General features: G+C 49.5%; 1 pseudogene; it reads left to right on the plus strand.

Moving 5' to 3' along the window:
* Nucleotides 1–952: 952 nt before the first annotated feature.
* Nucleotides 953–6,007, plus strand: LOC146170908 (uncharacterized; annotated as a pseudogene).
* Nucleotides 6,008–6,488: the final 481 nt, after the last annotated feature.

Here is a 6,488-nt window from a genome sequence, read left to right on the forward strand (position 1 = left end):
GCCCAGAACTGATTTCGCGGCAGCCGAAGCTGCATTTTTTGCAGTTTAGTTAAGACGGAATAGTCAAGATTAGTAGAAAGACGATAGAGGTGGAGGTGGAAAGTGGACGAGAAACCATGACGTCGTCTAAGTAACACCAACAAATTGTCCACTTGAAACCTCGAAGCAAAGACTCCATCATCCTTTACAGAGTGGCAGGGGTGTTACAAAGTAGGAAAGAAATGATTTAAAAATTGTAGAGGCCATCAGGAGCATGAATGCTGTTTTTTGCGGTCTCGTTCATCGACGGAGATTTGCCAGTAGTCAGAGCGAAGCTTGGTGGAGGAAACGGTGCTGGCTGCATGCATGTAAGCAGTCAAGTGCAATGTCGATGCGCCGTAGAGGGAAGACATCCTTTCGGATAAACTTGTAGAGCTGGCGATAGTCAACGCAAAATCCTGTAGCTGTGACTTTTTTGTTTCACTTTACGACATGTGACGGTCAGGCACTTTTAAAGGCTCAATAATGTCGTCGCAGATGATAAGTGTATTATAATGATGGCAGATAACCTTTCGAAATTGGAGAGTCGCACCAATACTTAAAAAAAAAAAACTGGCAGCCTCGTTTACATCACTATGCTGATAGCGCCTGTGCCGCGTCTGAAACATTGTCTGTGCGTGACGTCACTGGTCACATAAGTGCTTGCTATATAAAGATGCTGTTTGCGTGAAATTAAGGGTTGTTGTTATCGTGCCGGGGTCGGGGCCAGTCTCAGTTCCTTCCTGCCCGGCCCGGCCGCGCTCGGCGTCCGGCAAGGGACCAAACTCTACACGGCCGCGCTCGGCGTCCGGAAAGGAACCAAACGCTATACGGCCGCGCTCGGTGTCCGGCAAGGGACCAAACGCGACATGGTGTCAAAAGTAGGATCCTCTGACTTTTGAAGGGCGTTGCCTTAACTTCGTCAACGGGCGCCATGTCAGAGGACAATGCAGTCAACCCCTCCCACGGCATGTTCGCGGTTCCAGCTCCGCCAAGGTTTGACTTCAGCCGGACGTCCGAATGGCCTTCTTGGATCCAACGCTTTGATGACTACCGCTTCGCCTCGGGCCTAAATGAGCGGAATGAAGAAGCGCAGGTCCGGACGCTACTTTATACGATAGGCAGGCAAGCAAGAGAAATCTTCTCTACTTTTTCATTACCCGAAGAAGAACAGAAGCAATACAAGTCGTCAAAAAGAAGTTCAACAAGCACATCGTCGCCGCAAGGAACCTTGTTTATGAGAGCGCGTGCTTTCATCGTCGCACTCAAGAACCTGGAGATTCAGTCGACCAATTCGCTCTCGCGTTGCACACGATGGCGGACCGGTGCGACTACAAGGAAAAGGAACGCATGATTCGCGACAGGTTCGTGGTCGGCCTCAGGGAGGCTAAGCTCTCTGAGTCGCTTCAAATGGATGCGAATTTGACTCTCGCCAGCGCTTCGGCAAAAGCGCGTTTAAAGGAGACCGTCCAACGGCAGCAGCTGCCACTGCGAGAAACCAGCGACGAACCCTTGGAAACGGCGACAGGCAATCTTGACAAGGTCAGCAAGCAAGGACAGCCCAGAAAGTATTCTTCAGGACAGCTCTCGGATAGCTCGTCAAAGAACTGTTCATCTGGAATACAATGTCCGCGACCCAGAGTCCAGTCCTGCCGACCAGCCTTGGGTCATGCTCCAACTGCGGTCAAAGAACGCACCGCAGAGCCTCGGGCCCGGCAAAAGCAGCCAAATGCAACTACTGCAGTTGTTCCGGACACTTCGCAGCTGTACGTCGAAAAAGGCTGCACGTGATGGAAAGAAGGTACAACTTTCTTCACTCCATATGGACAAGGGGGCGTACTTCGTTGGCGCGGTGAACGGGGAGTACTCTAATTCTCGGTATGTACCGCGCCTTTGCCAAAAGTAACCAGGCTGCTCCGAAGGCTGGCAGAGCAAGCGCGCGACCGTGTGGCGGCGTTGCGCTCGCTGTGGCTTATCGGTGCTCGTCAGCTCCGAGGGTACAACAGCTGACGTAACTTCGCACCCTCAGTCTCGCCCGTTGGATAATAAAAACTAGGCGCGTATGACGTGCCGGCTGCGGTTTCATGTGTGCGAAGCTTGGTTGTGCCCAGCGAGGGCGCTCAGTATAGCGACGGGGGTATTCGCTCTTCTCGGCCACTTCCCTGAAGCAGATATGTCGCTTTTCTCTCTATATAATTATACGTGCTTGTGCTCTGTAATTAGCTGCTGAAACTCACCAGCAGTATTGCGCTTTCCTGCGTGTTTGATGCGCCTGTACATTAATGAATGGTAACGCACCTCGAAATTTCAATATGCTTTCTACAAGGTGGCTTGCGTAGTGCCACATTACGGGTCGTAACTCCGGTACAAAGATATGGGAAAGCTTGTGAACCCTTTCAAGCCACCTTATCTCTCTTTTATGCTTGCGAAATTGTGTTAGCGCCTTGTGGAGGCTGTTAAATGAGTGCAGTGATTGATACTAACAAATTCTTGCTTTTGCTTGGTAAGTTTTGGTTTAAGTAAGGAACTAAAATGAAACTTTCTTCATATGTACATGATTGCTTTCTCAGTTGCGGAACCTTTATTTCAGGGCGACACTGTCTGGAAAACATAGCACATATTCGCCCTGGAAACAGGAGCTCACCGTGTCTATTATCACTTGCTTTTCTGTTTTCCGCAGTTGCCGAGAAGAGCGAATAGCCGCGTCGCTATACTGAGCGCCCTCGCTGGGCACAACCAGGCTTCGCACGCGTGAAACCGCAAGCCGCACATCATACGCGTCTAGTTTTTATCATCCAACGGGCGAGAGTGAGGGTACGAAGTTACGTCAACTGTTGTACCCTGGTAGCTGACAAGCACCGATAAGCCACAGCGAGCGCAACGCCGCCACACGGCCGTTTTCTTGCTCCGCCAGTCTTCCGAGCAGCCTGGTTACTTTTGGCAAAGACGGTACAGGTCGTCATTAACGGCACTCCGGCGTTCGCTAAAGTTGATTCCGGTGCCAAAGTTTCTGTTGTGCCCTCAACGTTTCCCGGTTTACCTACCAGGCTAGAAAAGTGCGACATAATCCTAACAGGCTCGTCGAATGAGCCGCTGAATGTTTTGAGAAAGTTTCATGCCAATATCCAGTGGAAACGAAACACTATACAGCAAATTGTGTACGTGATCTCACCATTACGCTCCGTAATTTTGGGTCTCCCAGCGCTTGAGGCTCTGGAAGTTATTAAATTTGCGGACTCTGTCAGTAGCTCAACAGCCGTCGAAGCTTCCTACCCGCAGCTTTTTAGTGGTCTAGGAGCGATGAAAGGAGAATACAAAATACTAAAGCCGAACTCGACACCTTTTGCAATTCATGTTGCGCGTCGCATAGCCTTACCCTTGCGTGACCGAGTTAAGCAAGAGCTCGAGCATATGGAGCGAGACGGCGTGATCCGCAAAATAGAAGAACCAACAGAATGGTGTGCAGGAATTGTGCCAGTACTCAAACCACTTGGAGCGTTTCGTATTTGCGTTGATTTGACTCAATTAAACAAAAGTGTACTTCGCGAACGCTATGTCATGCCGACTGTGGATGATAGCTTCGGTCTTTTAGGTGGTGCGTCTGTGTTTTCGAAGTTGGGCGCCAACTCTGGCTTCTTTCAGATTAAGTTGTCGCCCGAATGCCAGTTGTTAACTACGTTCATAACGCCAGTTAGGCGATACTGTTTTCAAAGACTGCCGTTTGGAATAACGTCGGCACCCGAGATCTTTCAGAAGGAAATGTCTCAGATACTTGAAGGAATCCCAGGCGTGATAAACCTGATGGATGATGTGCTCATTTTTGGCAACGACAAGGCTCAACATGACGAGCGCCTGCGTCAAACTTTAGATCGTCTCGCCAGTGCCGGTGTTACGCTAAACAAAGAAAAGTGTTCCTTTGGGGTAACTGAGATAAAATTGCTTGGCTGTGTGCTTAGTAAAGATGGCACCAAGCCGGATCCTGAAAAAGTTCGTGCTATCAAAGAACTGGCGACGCCAGCTAACGTGTCTAACGTTCGACGGCTGCTCGGTATGGCTAATCATCTGGCAAGATTCATACCAGATTTGGCTTCGAAAACGGCGCCTTTACGTCACTTGCTTTTGAAGGGTTCCGAATGGACATGGGGACCAGCCGAAGAGCAAGCGCTGCCGTACGTCAAAGACGTGATCTCTTCGAAGCGCGTCATGGCTAACTATGATGTAAAGTACCCTACGATTCTTTCGCTGACGCGTCATCATTCGGTTTGTGGGCTGTATTGATAAAAGTTCAACCAAACAATGAAAAGACCTGTTGCATTTGCGTCACGCTCATTGACGCCTGCCGAAACCAGATACTCTCAGATTGAGAAGGAAGCATTGGAAATGACTTGGGCGGCAGAATGATTCGAAGGGTACATCAAATGTCTTGAAATTTTGTTTGAAACCGACCACAAACCACTTCTAACGTTGTTGGGAAAATCACCTTTAGATGTTTTGCCTCCTCGTATTCAGCGCTTTCGCATGAGACTTATGCGGCTCAGCTTTACGGTTGTGCGTGTCCCGGGTAAGAGCCTCGTTACTGCAGATGTATTGTCTAGAGCCCCGATTTAGGGAAACCAAATTGATGCTCATGCGCTGAGTATTGGCGAAGTCGCCAAATTCGTTTCGGGCTGTTTGACAAATGCCGTCGAGGCTAGCCTTTTTGAACGAGTCAAAGCTGAACAAGCAGCCGATGAAGTCTGTCAAGCTCTCGTAAAAGTCAGCCTGGAAGGCTGGCCCAAGTTCTCATCGCTGTCGATTGTCTTGCGTCCATACTGGCAGGAAAGAGCAAAGCTGACAGTCGCTGAAGGCGTGCAACTCAAAGGTGTGCGGCTGATGATTTCACAAAAAGTACGCGCAGAGGTTTGACAGGCTTGCACGAGAGTCACCAAGGAATCGAGAAATGCACAGCTCGAGCCAAAGAGTTCGTATGGTGGCCTGGATTGAGTTGCCAGTCGAGAGCTTTGGTGACAGATTGCCCAGTGTGTGCAGAACACAGGCACCAAAAGTCGGAACCAATGATTCCGACAACCACTCCACAGCGTCTTTGGCAAAAGCTAGGTGTTGATCTCTGCCACATTGAGGGAAAATGGTATTTGGTGGTAGTAGATTACTTTTCTAGATACCCAGAGGTAGCCTTGCTGTCTTCGACAAAAAAGTGTCACTGTCATTATGCACCTCAAAAGTGACTTTGGAAGACATGGCATACCAGAGGTTGTCATCTCGGATAATAGAACACACTTTGTATCTCAGGAATTTCAGTTGTTTGCTCGCGGCTATGGCTTCCGCACTGTGACGACGAGCCCCCAGATACCCTCAGGAAAATGGGGAAGCAGAAAGGATGGTCCAAACAATTAAACGGCTGAATATAAAAGCTAAGGACCCCTATTTTTCGTTTCTACCGTACAGGGACACCCCAGGGCCACTGGGGAAAAGCCCTGCAGAGCTTCTGATGGGCAGGCGGCTACGCACAACAGTCCCTGTCCCTCCCAAGAGCCTTCTGACCCAGAAGGTGAGCCTGAAAAAGCTCAAAGATCGCGTTGTAACCATTCGACAGCGGCAGCGTAGGTACTTCAGTGGTCGTCATAGGGCTCTTCCACTGCCAGTCCTCAAACCAGGAGCGGAAGTATGGGTGACAGACTGCAAAGTGAAAGCGCGAGTCGTACGTCCTGCACAACGCCCGAGGTCATATGTAGTTAGACCTTCTACGGTTGTAGTTCTAGAAAGAAACAAGAAATTCCTGGTTCGCTTTGTTCCCCAGCAGAATGACTGCGAGGAAGAAGGAGGTAGCTATGAGTTTCCGCAGGCATATGATAGTCGGGTAGAAATGGAACAGGAAACTAATCCATCTAAACCGAAGGCACCTGCCGATCCACCTATTACCCCCTTGCCACAAACTAGCCCTCCTGGATATAGAACACGATTTGGCCGTCATGTCCGACCGCCAGACTGATATGGGTTCAGTAACTGACTGTTACTTTGTTTTGAGCATTGGTTGCATCCATTAAAAAGTGTTCATCCTTTGTTGGTGGCAGTGCTAAGTTTGTTGCAAATGCCAGTGTATCATTTCAGAGAAAAGGGTTCATCCTTTGTTGGTGGCAGTGCTAAGTTTGTTGCAAATGCCAGTGTATCATTTCAGAGAAAAGGGGAGATGTGCTGATAGCGCCTGTGCCGCGTCTGAAACATTGTCTTTCCGTGACGTCACTGGTCACATGAGTGCTTGCTATATAAAGATGCTGTTTGCGTGAAATAAAGGGTTGTTGTTATCGTGCCGTGATCGGGGCCAGTCTCAGTTCCTTTCTGCCCGCTGCTCGGCCGCGCTCGGCGTCCTGCTAGGGACCAAACGCTACACGGCCGCGCTCGACGTCCGGCAAGGGACCAAATGCAACAATCACCTATACTGTTAACGCAAAAAACGCGAAAAAGAGTAAATA

The sequence above is a fragment of the Amblyomma maculatum genome, unplaced genomic scaffold (assembly GCF_055883805.1).
Source record: "Amblyomma maculatum isolate TAMU_Amacu unplaced genomic scaffold, ASM5588380v1 scaffold_28, whole genome shotgun sequence".
Taxonomy (NCBI): Eukaryota; Metazoa; Arthropoda; class Arachnida; order Ixodida; family Ixodidae; genus Amblyomma; species Amblyomma maculatum.